This window comes from Ambystoma mexicanum, chromosome 3p (assembly GCF_040938575.1).
Source record: "Ambystoma mexicanum isolate Mex_15411 chromosome 3p, UKY_AmexF1_1, whole genome shotgun sequence".
Taxonomy (NCBI): Eukaryota; Metazoa; Chordata; class Amphibia; order Caudata; family Ambystomatidae; genus Ambystoma; species Ambystoma mexicanum.
This window is the reverse complement of record NC_090925.1, coordinates 1,028,406,360-1,028,427,098: the sequence shown is the minus strand read 5'-3', so window position 1 is coordinate 1,028,427,098 and position 20,739 is coordinate 1,028,406,360.

Here is a 20,739-nt window from a genome sequence, read left to right as displayed (position 1 = left end):
TAGTGATTGGGGCAATGTTATTCGAGGTAACACTGCGGCTGTACGCATAGTATACTGAATTGGCTTTCTCTTGTTTTCTTTTCTTGTTTCCCTCTATCTTGGTTTTAAGAGTGTGATGACCGTCTACTGATAAGACGCTCCCCCTGATACCAGAATCAAGAGTAATTTAATATTCTTGTTATGATCGGTAAGTCTCACTTAGGTGAATAATAGCCTAGTAAGAAGAACAACTCACAGTAATAGATCAAGTTCTGATCTCTGTTCCCTTGTCTCTCCTGTCTGTCACCTTCCTGTGTTGGTTTTACTCCATGATAGGTTTTGAAAACTAAAATTGGAATCTATTCCAGATGGGCCTCACAACCACGGATGTAGGATGGTTCAAAACCTGTGTTGTTGTTTATGTGTATATAGGGCACCTATGGTCACCTGATGAAGTTCATGAAACAATTGTAAAGATACGTATGAATGAAACATGTTGGGTATGGATAGGTACCAAAAATAATATTGGTACTGATTAATATCATATTCAGTTGTTATAGTCACCCGTGTAGCAGATATGAGGGTAGACAGTACGCTGGTTGAACCATCTATGGTGACCTCGGATTAATTCCTGATGGTAGGATTCTGAGGTGCTACAAACCATTGTGTTGCTATACACTTTGATATTGTCTTGCTTGTTACAAATTTAACTTTGAAGATTTGTATAGGCAGGGTGTGTTGCTTTGTGGGGTGTACAGGTTACATTTGGGATAGTTGCTTTTATATATTTTTGTACTATGTGTTTTAGTAATGTATATTAGGATTTACACATTTTTATTGTGATGTATGTTTTTGATATTGTGATATTAACTTTGTGATATATTAATACATTGTGTACTATTTATTTTCACAACTCACGACTCGGAACCTATGTGGTCCATGGACTGAGATTTTCAGGAAGGAGGCAGTGCCTAGAGGAGAGTGACAACTGGATTTTGTGGTCTTTTATTGTCTATAATGCTTTAGTTGGTGTTGGATCCAGACATCAGTAAATTACTCCACTAGTCTCTTGTTGTTAGGTGTTGCAGCTGAATTTATGACCATGGCTTTCCTTCCATACTCACTACCTTCCTGAGCTGCTTCTGTACTAGCTCTGGCAACCCTTGACATCATTATAGCTCCAATATCTGATGTGTCCGGATCCAGCACTCAAATCACTTTCCAAACTACTGCTCTACAATTATTAAATGGTGCTCCATCATGAGCCATGTTCTGCACAGTGTCACTTGAGTGTCTTACAATCGACCAACCATCATCGGTTCTCTCCCTAAGGATAACAGCTAGAAGACATTCACTGTTTCCTATAGCTAATGCATCTCTTCCTGTCATTTTTTTTCTAACTCGTTTATCCATTTCCCAGTGCCAGAAATTAGACTCTGGATTTTTACCCCTAAATTATCCTTATCCATCTGTGGTCAAGGTATATACTGTGGCCTGGCTCCTCCTTTCTCTAATTCAGGCATATTTTTGTCCCCTCTCATCTGTCTGTCCATAGCAGAGACAATGGTTCTGCACCGCCTTTTTCCAGGTAGCAGCCTTAATCTTCTCACATAAGGTGGTGAGTCCCCCCTCTCAACATAGGATCGCCCTCTAGGTCAATCTAGCCACGTCAATGATTCTGACCCCCGAGATTTGGGTCAGTCTCGATCCAACCATCTTAATTCCTTATCCATTGAAAAACACCCTTCAGGGCCACATGTATTGCCTTCCTCCTCCTCAAGGAAGGTTTCCCTGTCCTTATTCGATATATCCTGTCCCCAACTCGTGTGACTCTCACCATTCTAGTCTCTACTTTAAATCAACCTGTCCATAGACAAGGCTCTATGCTTGAGGCAGAACAAGCCTCTCATATTTTAAATGTGTCCATCCTGCGTACAATGTGCACTCTGTCATATCTGCATGGGTGCAAGCTGTTGATTAAAAAGACTGATTAACACTTAATTATTTGCCAGCGATGCACTCACTTGTTTGTGGTTTGTGACTTTCCCCATTATTCCTGAATATTTTCTCTCATGAATCAGCTTTGACCTTTGCAAGCTTTTCCTCGAGCCAACACAGAATGTGTGATATCTGCTGCATTCTTTTCTGGTGAACTCACTGCTACTCACACTTGTTTCCAAACCACTTTCATATCTACTTGAAACAGTCTTTGCTTATGACCGCAGAAACACATAATTACTGTTCCTGTTCTCACATTTTAAAAATACAAAAACATCCGGTATGTGTCTGGTTGTGTGTGTCTGTTTGTGTGTGTGCATGCGTGCAAGGATGTATTGTCTGAAATGTACCTATTACTTATATTTTCATAAAATCACATGTGCATATATGTGTGTGCTTGCATGTGTGCATGAGTGTGTGCATACATATTTACATCCTCTCCCATGTCAATGCATCTACATGAATGCCAGTCCATATTGGTACAACTTGTAAGCACAACCTTCAATGCTTTACCACATCTTTAAGCTAAATTCAATATTTTTCACTTTTGTCATGTATATCAAAAATGTTTATCAAAACAATGTTTTTTCTCATTTATTTTTTCTCATTTATCATAAACATCCACTGTGCCTATTCAAATAACATCTACTAGTACCTTGCTTTTGAATCTCAGCTACACCTCTCTCAACTTGTATGATTCTAGACATATCATTTCCGATTTTGTCTCCAAATGTCCTCAAAGTTTACAGACATAATATACAGCACTAGAAACATTGCTCCCCTGCTCGGCACTCTTATATTCCAAATGTATTCAATGCACTTTTTTAAACGTGCATGCATGTATACTTCATGCTACCAATGCAGGGCAATATTTATCTATTCCGAACTCCCAGCCTTCTCTTCTTTCTAGTTATCTAAAACACCCTCTAGTTTCCTTTTTCGCAATCTGTCTCCTTTCCTCTTCATGACACAATAAACCAATCACACAGTCAACTAGTGCATGACTAAATAACCTATGGACATTTCAAAATGCCCAGGTTTTTGCCACAAATAAAACCAATAACTTTAGGGGCATTTCTCAAAGTGCACCCACCAAAATAAATCATTCATCACCACCTAGCTAAAACATGTTCCATTAATACTCCCTCCACATAAGACTTCCACCATAATTTCCACATGATCAGTCAACCTTTTTCAATTAAAAATAGCTCCTGTAATTCTTAAACAATGTGTCAGCATGGCTTACCCCACCCTACACATGACTTTGCTGCCATAACCTTCAATAATACAAGCAACAACTTCCATTTATTCACTTCTCCTTTAGTCTAAAAACATCTGTTTTTTCAGCATAGTGATCATCAAGGAGTTCATTTGTTCTGTTCTCAGACAAGGGCCTTCCTGACATCTGTTTATATCACCATTTATTCATTGTCATTTTTGCTGCACAGACTGCCTGAACTGTATTTTACCCAGGAAAACTTTTACTGTGATCATAAATCACTTCAGGTAACTTTGTTGGCTGTTATCTTTTAATCCTTTAACCAAACACTGTCCTCCTTTCAGCAGTGCGTGGCCTATTCTGGCCAACTGCCAAGCTACCACTCTAAAAGAAATCTCATTTTCTGCGCAATAGTTACTTTTAAGCCCTGTATATATATCAGTTTTGTTTCTCTAAACAAGAACGGAATGTACTGGCACTTTTACAGCTTTCTCTTGGGTGCTTCACAGCCAGCTGAAGAAAACTCAAAAGCCACTATTTATCAAGTCTTATCTGGTATTTGTTTCCAACAAAGCTAGTGCAGTTTCATGTAGTATGAATTCAATTAAATAGCTTAACCTGCCTATTTTTGGCAGATACAAGAATTAACCCTGAATTTACTAGATTCTGTTTTTTACAAGGGTTCAAAGATGAACACCTTTTCACCCTTTTCTACATTTTCTCACTAAATATTGCATTTATCATAATTTTAAACAATGCACACATGTGCATTTTCATCGATAGCTCATATTTATATCCTATTTTTCTCCATAATTGATCACTTTAATTTCTGGCTTGGTGCCAATTTTTCTTAAATAACTAAACTTCTCTTTTCTTTACCCTCTCTCATAAAAATGCATGCAAAACATAACATATAAAATACAATACAATTTTGACAAACATGACAGACTGGCCGGCCTCACATATCTCAAAATCTTCTCTTTAAGAACTGTCTTGCCCCTAAAAATACCCCGACATGGGATGTAAGTTGCCCTCTTTAAACATGTCTTTAACCGAGTTTGTCGTCTAGTTCACCCGTCCATAGGGCTCTAGCTACTACTTCTTCTGTGTTCTTTAAAACACAGGAAACCTGGGTGTGTCATTTATCGTGGCCTCTCCTCACGATACCTCTTATATTCCTGGCCTCTCCTCAAGTGAATTTACTCAATATTCAACACTCATCATTCTCAGGTTACTTTTCCCGAATCTCCGGTACTTTTAAGCTACTATATTACACTCTAAACCCTTGATTTACCCAAAATAAAAAACATTGTTATCAAGGATCCACCAAAAATAATCCTTCCGAAAAATATCAAAAAATTTACTAAGAGGGGTTCCCCCCAAAAATAAATAATACTTAAATCATTTTCCAGAAGACCCCTAAAAAATGACTTTAAATAATTTTTCTTGGAATATTTCCAAAAACAACTTTAAAATAATTCTTCTTGGAAGACTTCCAAAAACATAGCCCCCTCCTTCTCCAGGTGCCAAGGCGCTGTGCCATGCTATCAGGCCTGTGAGTCCCCTCTCCATTAGTGATGTGCGGGCACCTTCAGTGTGCCCCCATCTCTTTCTCTCTCTCTCTCTCCCTTTCTCTCTATCTCTCTCCCTCTCTCCATCTCCTGCTAGCATGCACCTTTATTAGATTCGTGGTCCTGAAGAAAACATCTTAGTTCTCCCGTGCTAAGGCTCGCCAAATGTACAGAAGATCCCAACAACTTCTGTGGGTACTGGCACCCCGGTTTCAGGAAATGGAGGCTGAAGCACATCAAGACACTCAGACTGGAGTTCAAAAGCCATCTGTTTATTCCTGGCAGCCGAACAGGACACAGCATACGGCATACTTAAGACAAATCTGGAACTCCCAAATCCCCTCAGTTTTCAGTTTCTTATATACTCTTTTAAAAGGTGAGGTAATGCAATGATCATCATAAGACATCCTGATTGGCTTTGGTATTTGAAGATAACCTCTTCTCCAATCCCTGCTTGGTTGCCTTAGCTGTCACTCAGACCCAGTCTGAACAGGGTTCATCTAACTCATTCTACACCAGTGGCCTCTTCATGAACTTCTATGAAAAAAAGTTATCCACTGACCTCATCATGACTAGCAGAAATCGACCATTTTATATGCTTAAGCATCCATCTTAGAGTTGCCTGACTTGTCTTATCAAAAATGGCCGACCAAATTACAAGATGCCTGACCAACTTATTTTTAGCCAAAACTTGGTCTCTGCTCAATTTCAAATCTGGATTGTTTGATCATTTATGATAACCATGTACAATTTAACATATTCTCTACTATGCACGACATTCTGATCCAACAAAATAGATCACCTTTAAAGCGTTTTTCTGAAAGACACTACATTTCTGATTTTCACAGTGTTAGAGTCATTGATCAACCTGGTAAGTTATCTACATTTAGTTTGAGGGGTGTGGGGTATATTTCCTATGCATTCAGTTTGAGGGGGGTAGGACTACCCTAATATCCAAGCCAGTTCTCCAGCCATTTAATCGGACAATGCTCTGCACCCCTCCCCCCCTCAGACTACTTCTGCAGGAGTCTGTCCTAATACATTCTGGTTTCACCATCACCATCTTGTGGCCAATGCTGGATTTGACTTTTATGGACTTGATTGATTGAAGGTGCGTCACCCTTTCTCAACTCTCATGCTGGACTTCCTTTGCATCTTGTACTCATTGTGGCCCTGAATCATGCTGTCCCCATCTTCATCTTGTATTCTGGCTTGCAACATTATGTGTTATTACTGACATCTGCAATTTTATTCACTCTCCCCTCTTGCTTCTCCACTCTTTTGACTGATTAGTCTCTGTTCTCTCCTCCTCTCCCTTTCTCCCTTTTCCTATCTCCTCCCCTCCTCCCCTTACTTTCTTCTATGCACTTACTCTATCAGAATTGTCCCTGGACCTAGTATGATAGCAACCTCATCTGTCTCCTCCTCTCTTCCCTTACTTGTTTCCCCCCCGCACCTCTCTCCAGCACTATCTGATCAGGCCTAGTACAACAGCCGCTTGTTTTGTTCCTCCCGTCCCTTTCTGCACCCCTCTCCCTCACCTTTTGTTTTTCTCCAGCTCTACCAGAAATGTTGTCAGGCCTAGTATGGTAGTCACCTGTCTGTTTCCCTTTCCTTACCACTCTCCCCTCCCTTCCTTATCTATGTCTTAACTCTTGCACTGTCTGAAATGTCGTCAGGCCGAGTACAATAGTTAATTTCACATGCTTATTGTTCATGGCCTGTAAGAATTTCATTGTATTTTCCCTTGTTCCCTCCCTTGCCTTGAAGCGCTTTGAAAAACGTTATGTTTAGGAGCTATATAAATAAACAATCATATTATATCATATCATTTCATATGCTGTACACTACATTCTCATGTAACTTTTCATGTTACCCTCACTACTTAAAATGGATGCTGGCAGCGGTTTCATCCTATCATTGTGCTTTTCTACCGTAGGGTGAGCCCTCAGCTGCAGTACAGCACCCATGGGTGACCATTTAATCAAAATGGCTTAGTCTTCTTTTTTCACCATTTTCTGTTTGAAAAGTCTTTCTTGGGTTTTACTCTGTACGTTGAGACAGATTTGAGCCCTTTGTTCATTTTGCCTTTGGCGGGCTTCAGCCTTGAAGCCAACCTCTGGATCCAGTGTGTCTGGAGAGACGGGATGTGCGGGAGGTTCACGATACTCCCCTTTCCTTTGTCTCTAGGAATGCCTGAGTGCAACCAGTCCTGATTGGCTGGATGGCTGTCCTTTTAGGACAGCCACCCTGCTGTGTGATTGACAGCATATGCTGGGCATGAATGGAATAAACCTGCTTAAAAGGTGAGGGTTTTGGGACGAGAGGCAGAGTCGACCACTGGGAGAAATACCCAATGAAGGAACCGTGATCAAAACTTGCTGCATCCTCCTGGACCTTTGACTGGCTCAGTGAAGCCCTGTTGCTGTGCTGAAACTCCTTTTTCAATTCAACAGAGAAGCTCTGGAAGGGATGACTTCTCCCCTTGGGTTAGTGGGACCAACTAACCCCGAGACTAACTTCACTGGACCATCTTCCCTGACTGCCTGTACTTCTTCATTGTTACAAGAACTGATTGCCAGGGGTTGAGAAATCTGTAGTCTAGTACATCATCTGAAATATGGCTAGAAGCTCCAGGAGTCTCCAAAGGACCCTCAAGAAGCAGGAGAACCAAAGTTTGAGTTCCCTCACCAGAGTGCAGGACCAAAGGAGTGAAGGAAGCCCAACCCATATCCAGGATCTGCAACAGTGCTGTTTAATAAGCACTGAAATCTTGAAGTGCCAGTGAACCAAAAACAGCCGTAGCTGCCTATGACCGTCCAAGTACTGCTGCAGGAGCCATTGAGACGTCCTCCCTATTAATCCCCATGACTCAGGCTCAGGAACACGGGGTCTGCACTTCTGTAGCAAGACAGAATCCAGCTGGACCACTCTTCTTCAAACCAGAGGTACTGTTTAGACTTGGAGTACTTACCTCTTTGTCTCTTAGCTGTGTTTTTTTCATTTGGGAATTGCAGTGGCTTACCTTTAGAGTTGATTCCAATTCTCCTTCCGCAGGCTTAACAGCTTGTGATCCTAGAAGTTATTTTTTTTAACACATTCTCTAATAGGCTGCCCTGGCTCCCTGCAGACTCTTCTAGACAATCGACTTTGATATTGTTTGTCCCTGGTTGGTGGTAGCTTTTTTTAGACTATTACTATTGAGAAATGCTTGTCTAGATTTCATTGGAAAATGTAAGTGTCCTCACATATATTGAGAACCTGTTTAACCTTTTCTGACGTTAAACCTTTCCTTTCTTCAACCTCAGAATCTGCAGACTAGTGTGATATATTAATGCCATTACTGTCCTTGTGATTGAACTCACCTCAGGGTGTAGGAATTGTGTAAGGAGCATATTCAAAGATTATTCACTAACTTGTTCTGATTCTGAAAACTAATTTTCAAGTATATTTACATTGTTACATGAATTGCCTTTTTAAAGAATGCTTATTTAAAAAACGATGTTAAATCAATAACCTTGACTGTAAGTGTTACTTGGTTACTTGTATTTACGAATTTCATTGCTACAGCTCTACAGCTCATATTTACCCCTCTTGAGATAGGCCTGGCTGCTCAGTCACGCTACCAACTTGTGTAGTACAGACCTATACTAAAAGGTGGGTTACCTAATACCAAGCAGATAGGTATTGTGTAGTCTAACCCAGTTTGACTGCATCAATTCTTACCTAACAACCCAGCCAGGTGTCAAAAGGTAAATAGTGCCTCCAACAGGGTAGGCTACTGTATCCTGGGTTGGCCAGGGAAGTAAATGAGGCAATAAATTAGCAAATGTATTATTGTTGGGTGAAGTGTTGCCTTACTGAGTAAAGGTATTTGGGTAATCTCTTATTTACCTTAACTGTTTAACACCTCCATGCCCCTGTCCGCTTGTCAGGTGTGTATCTTACGGTGCCATTAGTGAGAATGAACAAAATCCATATACACATTACTTTTCTCAGCCATGACACAGGATAGCCTTTATAGTCATAAATATTAAGTACAATAAATAACTCTAATTCACATTAAATGTACTACACCACAACTGGCAGCTGTATATTGGTGTTTGAATTGTATTCCACTTCAACGTCCTGGTAACAGGACGGGGTACCACCCTGAGAGGTATAGTCCCATCGGCAGTCACAATGCCTCAATGTAGCAGCTGGCAAATAAAAACATTATGTTGGTCAAAGTGGCGTAATCAGAGGGCCTAGCTTCACTCTTGTGTACCCCTCCCCTCACATTTCTGTTTTACCCGTGTCCCCACAGCACCCTCAGTACATTTCATAAGTACCATGAAAACACACATCAAAACCTATCTCTGAGGTTCTGGCCAAGCAGTGATGGAGTGGCGTCTCAGTAACTTGCAATGTACCCTCAAGCGCAATACATAACGCTGGTTGGTTAACGAGCATGTCTGGCCATAATTGTTTTTTTTTTCGAATGGTCTACTTGTGACCCAAAAATATATGTATGGAGCCTCAAGATTTTTTTTGTTTTGATTTAGACATCCGTAGGTAGCTGCAGTCTACCACAACCAACAGACTAACACTCAAAGGCACAAAAGAAGGAGAGCATAACACTTAACTACTCCACGGAAACTTTAAAAACAAAACACCCAGTGGAACCGCTGCCCTCAAACAAACTGAACCTGGTTCTGCTCTCACTGCTGTAAACTGCAGTGGCACGGTGCAGGTTAGGCTAAACCTCGCATGGATACTAAGTGTTGTGGGCGGGTCGGAGCCCCCACGCGGTCCCGTAAGCCCCCACCACATGAAGGAGTCAACACGACACCAGTCCTTCGTGTTCGGGCTTCCCGGTCGCTCTTCCGCGGCCGGGAACGCCCCCTTTATTTATATTCAGCGCGGCGGCGTGAAACATCACGCCGCCGCGTAAGCCCGTCATCGGGCAGCACCACACTCCTCCTTTTCCGGGAGGAACAAGAACATAGATTAACAGTAACTTTATTAACCAGGTAACCACACATCTATCATAAACACTACTGCACACCCAAAAACAAAGAAACCCCTTTAATGTCATCCACCCAGATCTTCTCACCCCAGTTCACTAATCAAACGTCCCACAACATATTCGCTGAGGTAGGCAGGTTTCCCTCGCCCAGTCCTCTGGGGGTACCTCCGGCCTGCCTCCGGCACGTGACGTCCTTCCGCCGCGTCTCCCCGGACTGGGGATTCGGGTCCTTCGTCCCAGCGACCTCCGTCAGCAGGCATGTCCGGTGGATCAGGTTCGGGTGGGGTTTCAGTTCGTGGATCACCCAGCTTCTTAAAGAAACTCACGTTTCGGGTGACAGCATTTCGTCCATCCGAGGCCGTCACCATGGATCCTTTCACTGCCACTACATCCAATGGCTCCGGTTCATAGGGGAGCGAGAGCTTCCCGTGGGGGTGTCGATTACGGATAAGGACCTCATCTCCCGGTTCAAGTCTCTGAGGTTGGAGACCCCTGCGCAGGTTTTCTTGTTCCGTTCGGACTCGCCTTTCAGCCTCCACCCGCGGATTATCGATGACCCCTGGCTCTTTCTCCCCAACTTCCGGCAGTAGTCCCCTGGGGCACCTCTTGAATAACGCCTCTGCCGGTGCCACTCCCGTGGCGGCATGGGGGGTGGTGCGGTACACCCGCAGAAACTGATAGAGGGCGCGTTGTAAGGATTGCCCCTGCCCCTGAGCAATTCGGAATGTTTTGTTCAGAGTCCTCATCAGTCTTTCAGCGTCCCCGTTTGCTCGGGGCCAGAGGGGGGAGACCTTCCTGTGCTGTATTCCGCAGCTCTCCATCAACTCGGAGAACCGTTCACTTTGGAAGGGCGATCGGTTGTCAGAGCATAGAGTGTGGGGGAAACCATGGGCCGCAAATATCTTCTCCATGGCCACCACCACATGCTCAAAGGCCACAGACTCGACGAACTCAACCTCCGGGTATCTCGAGTGTTCATCGACTATTACCAGGAAGTGAGTGCCCACTGATGTTGAGCCAAAGTCGGCGTGGACGATCTCCCAGGGCCTCGTGCCACGGGGCATTGCCTCAATTGCAGGTTCTCGTTGCAGCGGAGAGGCCGCCTGACACCACACGCAGGCTGCCACGAAGTCGTCCACCCTTTTCTCCAACTCCGGAAACCAGACTTTCGAGCGGAGCCGCGCCTTGGTCTTGGCGGCGCCTTGATGTCCATGATGGGTGAGACTGATCACATCGCTCACCTTCGACCGTGGAATGACGATCCGGTCACCCCGGAGTAGCAGCCCTGAGTCGGAGAACGACAACTCCTCCTTCACCTTCCACAACTGCTCCAGCGCTGTTTTGGCTTCCGGCGTGCGCCCGGACACGGCTCCGAGGATGGACTTCCAAGACCCGTTCTGCATTGTGTCCTTCAAGATCCGAAAACACTCGTCCTCAGCCGCAGCAGCCTCCAACTCCTCTAGGGACATCGCATTTGGCGTTGCCGCCTCCACCACCATTCGTACATAACTGTCCGCTTCTTCTCCGCAGGTGTCATGTCCATCTCCCCCACCTACTCCCGGATGACGAGACAGGTAGTCTGCGGCATTGTTGGCCCCTGGCCTATATACCAGGGTGACTGAATACTCGAGGAGGGCGAGCATCCACCTCTCAATCCTAGCTGGTGGTTTTGACGATGAGCCCACTAGAATCGGAAGCAGTGGTTTGTGGTCAGTTACCACCGTCACTGGACGTCCCAAGACATAGAGCCGGAAATGTTTGCAGCCCCAGAGCACTGCCAGGGCCTCCCGCTCGATCTGGGAGTACTTCTGTTCCGTTTCGGTGAGCGCTTTGCTCGCATATGCCACAGGTCGAACAGTCCCGTTATGATCCACTTGAGTCAGCACTGCCCCCAACCCGAAAGGACTTGCATCAACCACAATCTCCGATTCCAAGGCGGGGTCGAAAAACGCCATAGTATCACCCGTTGTGAGGGCACCCTTAATGTCCTCAAAGGCGGCCTGTTCGAGAGGGCCCCAATGCCAAGGTGACTCCTTCTTGGTCAGCGCCCGGAGTGGTTCAGATCTCGAGGCTAAGTTCGGGATGAACCGCCCACAATATGTTACCATCCCCAGGAAGCTCCTCACGTCCGTCACAGACTCGGGGGCCTTCGCCGCTTTGATGTCCTGAACCTTCTTCGGGTCTGGCGACACCCCCCCCTCCTTGAATATGAAGCCAAAGAATTCAATAGAGGGGCGCATGAACTCACACTTCTCCCTGTGCAGGGTGAGGCCCAACGATTGAAGTCGTTTCAGAGTATTATCGAGCCTCTTCATGTGATCCACTTCGGTTTTGGCAAACACCAGAATATCATCGCTGATATTGAGGACGCCCTCCAGCTCCTTATCGACCTGCTCCCTTAAATGGAAGGGTACTCGGCGGTGTTTCAATGCAATGGGCTGCACTGACTCATCGATGTGTAATCGAACTGGTTCCCCCGTCATCTTTCCGATCCCACTGAAGAGTGCAGCATATTTGTCGAGGAGATCATTAATGTCCTCCAGGTGGACGGAGTATGCAAAGCTGACGATACCTAAGGCCTCCGCAGCTGCGCAACTGAGCAGGGTATTGCTGCTCACCGGGGTCACATAAAATCGAGCCTTGATTTGTGAGCCATCATGTTCCACGTCCGCCACAAAGGCACCGTCAAGCGGTAGCGGTTCCTGACCCCCAAAAGCAAATATGCAGGCCTTCGGTGCGACCAGACCTGGGAGGGGTTTGAGAGAGTCATAATGCCCTCTGGCCATCACATTGACAGAGGCGCCCGTGTCAACGAGCACTGGGACTGGGGAGTGGTTGATCTCGACCACACATCTCGGCTGTCTCCGGCTTCTTCCTTTGAGTACTCCCACGCTTGAGACGAAAAAGATGTTTTCCTCGTCTTCCTCTTCGGCTCCTTCCGGGTGGGACTCAACTTCACCCTGTTCTACCTGGGCAATAATGGGCTGTTGGCTCAGGCGCGGAGTCCATGTCCGTGCCTGACCTCTCGGCACCATCACCGGCATGGCTGCACGACATACTCTCGAGAAATGATCGGCCAGTCCACACCTCCCACAGGTTTTTCCAACCGCCGGGCATTCTCCCATGTGAGGGAGGTCGTACCCACACTTCTGGCACGACTCCCCGGCTCTTCCTGCCCTGTCTCGGAGTCCTCCACCCGGGCGTCTCACACCTCGACTACCCCGCCACACGACACACACCTCCTCCGACCTCACCGACCGAGACCCAGCTTCCATCTTGTTGGCTCGTGCTTCTGCTACCTCGTGGCACCTGCCCAGCTCCAGTATGCGGGGCAGCGTGATGCCCGGCTCTCTCAGGACTTGTCTCCTGAGCTTGCCGGAGGAGCATGCCTGGATTAGCATTGTGCGTATCATGTCGTCTGCATCACCCCATGCACAACCGAGGGAGAGGCGGCGTAGGCGACCATAAAAAGTGTCCAGTGTCTCCTCCTCCTTCTGCTTCGCCGAGAGCATGACGAACCTCTCATAGTCCACGTTTGCAAGGGGAAGGAAATGTGCGAGGAGGGCCGCCCTGGCCGCATCATAAGAGTTGTTGATAGGAGTGAGCGATTCAAATATCTCCTGGACTGTCGGCCCTGCCGAGTACAGCATGGTGGCAATTCTGCTGTCATCATCCGTCACCTGAGCAGCCCTGAAATACATGTCGAGGCGACTCACCCATCTTCTCCATCGGGGCCCCATGCTCGAGGGTGGGCCCGACGCGTCGAATTCCGGAATGGGCTGCAAGGCGGCATGGGCCGCGGGTGCTCATGCTTGAGCCATGATGGGAAACCCCGGTTGTCCAAGTGGCGGTCCTGCAGGGACTTGAATCACCGGAGGTAGGGCGGCCTGTTGTTGAGCCGCTGCCTGGCCACGATCGCGGGGAAGGGACGCTGCTGCACCACCACTGTCCGAATCCTCAGAGTCACCCATGGGCTTGAGCGCACAGGCACCCCCAACTGAGGGCCGCAACTCAGACACCCACCATTATAGTGCGACTCACCCCTCCTTCCCGGGTACACGAACAGTTCCGACATGGGGAGGCTTCCGGACAAGGCACCCGTGGATGAACAAAAACTCAGGTACCCAGAGCAGCCAAGCTTGATGATGAAGAAGACAAAGAGAAAAAACCCACGGCACTGTGATGATGAAGGGGACAAAGAGAACACCGTGGATCCACCTTGCCGCAATCCAAATGGACTTGGAAGTTCCAAAAATTGAGCCACAGGTGATGGATTGGCCTAGACAGGCCCTGTCATATAAGTCCTCTCCTGGCTTTCACACGACGTAAAAGACCCAAAATCGGGTTAAAATCCACAAATTAGACATGGGCGTGCAGGGTAGACCTCCTGCTATGAATGTGTCCAAAAATTAGGCCCGCGTTGACTTCACGCTCCAAACCGGAGCCTCGTGAAGTTTCACGGCCTCCAAGACAAAATGGCCGCCGGCCGCGTGTGCGTCCCGCGACCCGGCATGAAACGAAGGTCCGTTCCGCTTCGTTCACAAAAAAATTTAATCTTCCAGATTATACCGCCGGGCCCGGGTCTCCCTCACCACTCGTCGCCACTGTTGGGGGCGGGTCGGAGCCCCCACGCGGTCCCGTAAGCCCCCACCACATGAAGGAGTCAACACGACACCAGTCCTTCGTGTTCGGGCTTCCCGGTCGCTCTTCCGCGGCCGGGAACGCCCCCTTTATTTATATTCAGCGCGGCGGCGTGAAACGTCACGCCGCCGCGTAAGCCCGTCATCGGGCAGCGCCACACTAAGCACCACATAATATACCAACAAAATAAACGCTTTTGTCTCTTACGTAAACAATGCTAGCAATTACTTGGCACTAGAGTTATACGAAATGTAGGAATTCTGTATAAATACAACCCATATCGGGACCAGGGTGGGTAACTGTCACTTTCGACCATACATTATAAACGAGAAAGAAACCCGATCTAACTCCAACAGAGCCTGCACTTTGCAAATAAATGAAAACACAGGACCACTGGCGTGGTGTCCCTTATGTCCCAGGCCCCAGGAGAGCAATTGCCACAGGCGGCTTGTGAAGGAAGACCGCAAAATAGCAGGTGAGTCTATTAGATGTCTGATGTTGGCACTAACCACTTTATAGAGGTGAGGGGGTTTCTCCAGAGGAAACGGTCACAGGGATCGAGGTGGGTAAGCTTCTCTCTGTCTAAAAAAAAACTGCCTTAAAGGCGCGCTCTCATACCTGGAGTTCAGGAACTTAGCTCGATATTGCCACACGAGCAGCAATGAGGTGAAGACTCATTTACACAGCAATGCGCAGCAGGCTTTCCTTCTCTCCTTGCCTACTTCTCACGCCTTCCGCAGAGATCCGCGCTAGGGAAACGCACTTCCGGACAAGCCAGAGAGGCCTGTCGCTCGCCAAAAGGGACGTGCAGAGTATTAATGGCACCCTGCGAATTCAAAATCCCCTTTCATCTCCTCCTCGCCTTCCGCGGAGAACACGAAAACCAATCCCCCTCCAGCACCTACCAAATATGCCCAGTGGTGTTGGCTGGAGAAACAAAATTGCATATTCTCCTCAGGGAAAGGCAGGTTCCCGCTGGCGTAAGAGACCACCGGCCTCCATTTTACAACCCGAGCACCCGAAAAACCACCCAGGACACCCTGCACATTCACAATGGATGGCAAATGGAAGTTAAACACACGGACACAGGAAATAAACAGATATCCTGAACGGCACTCAACATGAACACATGTAATGTATGTTTACTCATTTTTTCCACCATGTTATGTTCGCTGCACATATACACATAGACCTAACAGCACGATTCAGCTGTGTTGCATTCGTTTTCCTTTTTCCTTTTCGAGGTCCCACATTGCGAGGAGAAAAAAAATCTCAGGTTGTGACAGACCCGCAATTAAAGGAAGGGTTACACATAGGCCACAACATTTGCTCCAGTGGCCAAAAGGTCAAACTACATTCACACCCTGTCACTGTCACCCTGGCTCTCTGGATATTTTTGCTTAGCATGCCTGGGAAGTGAGTATACAGATAGCCACCCTTAACTTGACACTGCCCTTGAAAAGGAAACATATCTATCTAACCATACTTGGACAGGCATAGGGCGACAGATGTAGCAGCCATTGCACCCTCGTATCTAAATCCTCATGGTGTCCAAGTCAGTATTTGTTTCAATACTACAAACATTTTGATGCTAATGTGGGTGTTGTCAAAAATTAAATGTGCCCAAGCCCAGTGTGCATTATGTACTTAGGTTTTCAAGCTTCCAAACCTTTATTGCAGACATATTTGTCAAAAACAACGATTAGTGTTGGTGTCGGCTCCGAATGGCCACACAATTCTCCAATATCGCAAATCTCTCAAAACATGGCTCTTTCAAGAACACCGGATCACAGATTAATTCAAATGAACACACATACCAACACATAGACCTCACACTACTGCACTACTGTTAAAAGATGCCAAGCCAAAATCTAGCTACCCACACTCTGTACAACACTCTGCTGCTCTCAAACTAGGTCAGTGCTGTAAATAATTAAATAAAATCAGTGGTCATTCTTATGTTTCCAAAAACGTTCATTGATTTCAAGCAAAACAGCCCTTTACTGTAACTTCACTAGTGACAGTTGAGCCCTTAATCTTACTAATAGCAGCACTTCTAAAGAGTAGGAGGCTGCTCATTTTACAATGATAACGTTCCATCTGAAAAGAATGTATTTTGTTATGATATGGTATGATAATGTGCTTTACACAATGACAAATGGAATGTTCTTAATATGCATCAAACGTATCCTATAATTTATCATCAGAAATGAAGTTTGTAACATTTTAAGGAGAGACAGTTTACAGTTTTATTGTAATGAAATAATTGACATTCAGTGCTATTTCTCTCTTTTTTTTTAACTAGTTGCTTTGGCACAAGTCGCAGCCCCCTCAATATATTTGTTTCCTCTGGTTGTGTAGCTGTCATCAACGGCTCGTGTGACTCTAGAACGCGTGATAGTTGGACAATGTGAAGCTCACCAACATAGTAACAGACAGAGGCATAGAGTGAGACACAATAGTACGAGATAGGGCCAGACAGATAGTGAAAGAGAGTGAAGATCGAGAGAGGGGGAGAGCGAGCTAGACTGGCATCTGAGACACCGTGTGCAGCTATTTTCTATTGCTACTATTTATTTTAGGAAGATCGGATTTTTGCACTTCAGATAGCCCAACATACACATAGTACCCAAATAAAACTAATAAGACGACAGTAATTCATCTTTGAATCCTTCTTGATGCTGGTTGCCCTGTGAGGCAAACCCTAGCTAAAACATGGTTAGTGTCTTACATTGTGTGTTTCTAGGATTTAGCATTCCATTTTTTATTTGTATTCATCACTTGTTTTTTTACACATGCTCAATTAAGGTACCTGTGATGAAATCAGAGTCATAGTTCTTGTGGCATCTCTTTATGTAATGTCCTTGGGGGGAAGGGACATCATGTGACATCACTTCCTGTAATGCAATTGGAGCATGATGTCACTTCCGCAACACCTGTCATTTGGTGAATGAATGCCCTCAGCAGTACATTGGATGTATGATTTCATGAACCAGGCCCGCGGGTAACAGAAAAATACAATCATAACATAAAATAATTTCCAAGATTGCTTCTTATTCATAATTCTTGCTGCCTTAAACCCCCCATTTGTATCATCTGTTCAGACATCAATATGATATGCAGCTCATACCATCTCGTGCTGCCAGATGGTAAACTCTTCTCTGACAGCTATATTTTAGCTATAGTACAACTCCTCTAAGAGCTAGTAATCAATTCTGAGTGATGCGCCACAGCGAGCAACATATGTGCTACTTTTATTGGGACAAAATAGCTCCCACAGCAATATCGAAAACATCTTTTTAAATGAAAAATGGAATATTCCCATCTGGATGGTGCAGAATACATAGAGAATTCTACAAGCACGGTACGGTTTTAAATTATGCTTCAGTTTAAGTTGCCCTACAAACTCTGTCAAGCATGATATAGCATTAGAAAAATGAGGAATAAAATGTCAGTACAAATTTGAAACATGTTAATTTAATATGCTTTTGCCCCGTAGGTAGCACACATTTCATTAAAGTTGAAATTGTTTCCGTTTTCTCCTACATTCCAACAGCTGACACAAGATATGCTAGAAAGTTAACTCATGTAGTATGAAAAATATGATTTTCTTTTGAAGCAAATAAATAATTTCCACTGAGCCATTATAGTACTTGTTTCACACCATCATGTTCAACATGCAGTAGGAACGTGTGCTTAATATATCATGTGCATAGACAATTCAAGATTTCACACCTCTACATGTCATTCAGTCATGCGGTAAATCCACACAAATGTACCCAACAGCCTCTCTGTGAAAGTTAAATTTAGAAGCGTACCCACTCTGTGAAAGTTGAATTTAGAATTGCATTTAGAAGTTGCATTTAGAAGTCTGCCCAATAGCCTCTCTGTGGAAAGTTGCATTTAGAAGTACATTTAGAAAGTTGAATTGAAAGTGCATTTAGAAGCAGCATTTAGAAGCATACCGAATAGCCTCTCCGTGAAAGTGAAATTAGAAGTGTACCCAACAGCCTCTCTGTGAAAAGTTGAATTTAGAAGTGTACCCACTCTGTGATAAGTTGAATATAGAATTGCATTTAAAAGTGTGCCCAATAGCCTCTCTGTGGAAAGTTAATTTAGAAGTACATTTAGAAAGTTGAATTTAGATGTGCGTCCAATAGCCTCTCTGTGATTCTAGAAATGTGCCCAACAGCCCCGCTGAATTAAGAAGTGTGCCCTGTAGCCTCTCTGTGAATTAAGATGTACGCTCAATAGCCTCCCGTGGAAAGTTGAATATAGAAGTGTACCCAATAACCTCTCTGTGAATTTAGAAGTCTCTGAAAGGGCATGTAACCCATCATATCTCACCAACACGTTTACCCTCTCCTTACATCACCACTCAAATAGAACACAGAGATACTATGACACCATTCGGTATAACTGTTCTCATATCAACATTTGCCGCTCACCCCACATCACTCTAAGTAATCACTGCTGGTTACGCACCCCCAGCGAGGCGTTCTCCTCAGGCCTAACGCAGCCACATCCGATCTGGATGAATCCTGCCAGAACGAACACATACTCCTGACCTCTCAACCACCACACCTACCGCTAGAAAGCAGCTATTACACCGATACCGCACGAGCTGTACACATACCCGGTGCGCACACGCACCTTTTTGACTCTCCCTACTCTCTCTACTGATATGAATTTCGGTTCCCAAGGGCGTTCAACCTACCAGCGCCTTCAGACCATACCAATGGTATATAAGGCGCTATATAAGTGCAAAATAACATAACATAACAACAATACAGCGATTATACCCAACTGTAATGTGGCTCACTAATGATCACTCAGGTAAATTGCCAGTGAATTTATTTATTTATGTATTTGTTCATTTGTAGAGCGCTCCTGACCCACAGGCATGTGGGTGCATTCAAGAAAACCTGCATTACAGTTACAGGCAGGCAACAGCAAGCTACTTACAGGAGATGTTCTTGTAGGGTGCTGGCCTGAGTCATCATTTTAGACACTTTAAATTGCAAGTATAGTTACAAAGAGGCAGCGGCAAACTGCTTGCGGAGAGACTGGCAGAGAACATCACATTTGGTATCACGCACGGTTAGGTATTAGACAACTTACAGTTTGTGACATAGGCGTATTTTCAGAGTTACCCAGGCATGTTTGCTGGACCATGCGTGGGTGGTGGTAAGCGTTGGTTAGTATACAAGTGATTTAAATGCATTGTTGTGTGAACAGCCAGGTTTTTAATTTTTTTTTGAAGACCCAGAATTAAGGTTGATCTCTTAACTCTACTTGACATGGCATTCCATAATTTAGCAGCTAAAACTGGAAAGTATTACCCCCTGCTTTTTGTAGTTTGAATTTAGGAACTATGAGGCAGTGTGTGTGTGGTGATCTTGTAGGTCTTTTGGACTGGTTTCTGGTATTTTTGCATGTGAGATATTTAGGAGTTGACTTAGATAGGCATTTTTGAGTTAAGGCTAAGGTTTTGAACACAATTCTGTGTTGAACTGGTAGCCAGTGGTCGTTGCGTCTGGCCGCAGAAATGTGGTGAGATTTAGGAATATTAAGATCGATCCTCAGCACGTTGTTTTGAAGTATTTGTCATTTTTTCACATTGCTTTTATTAGTTCCAAGGTACAGAGTGTTGCAATAGTCTAATGTATGCAGGATAAGAGCTCTCGCTAGGATAGCGCAACTTTCCGTAGATAAGAATGGCCTGCTGGCATTAATCAATTTGCATGTGTAAGCTGTGGCAGAAGGTAGCACGTTCACTTGTTTGGTGAGAGTGAGTATCTTCTTTATTTACTTTCAGTTACAGTTTTTCATATACGTCATTCAGCAGATGGACCCATTGTCACCCACCACCCAGGCAGGCCAGTTCCAACTGCCACCATTGGAATCTTAGGTAAGGGAACACTTACCTTTTTGGTCAAGTTAAAGCGTGTGACATCCTCGGCTGGATGAGTGTGGAGAGGTCATGTGCTTCAGCACCTAACTCTTGTTCTGGGTGAGGGTTATGATGCTTGTTTTAGGATTTTAAAATGTCTGATTTCTGTGTCAGCTTGCAGAGTGTGTTGGTTGTTTTTATACATGATTGGAATTTTTAAGTTAGTGGGGGTGATTCGTGTTCTGGGCTGACCTCTGAATTTTTGATAAAAGAATGCACCATCCTCGCCATCACTCTCATAAATGGTGAACTAACGGCTTTCTAAATACACTCACACAACACTTTCAAGAGTGATATCAGCAAAAACGTCAAACCTGGCTTCTAAGCACCATATATAAGAGAGTTTGCAACACTAGACCCGGCCACAATT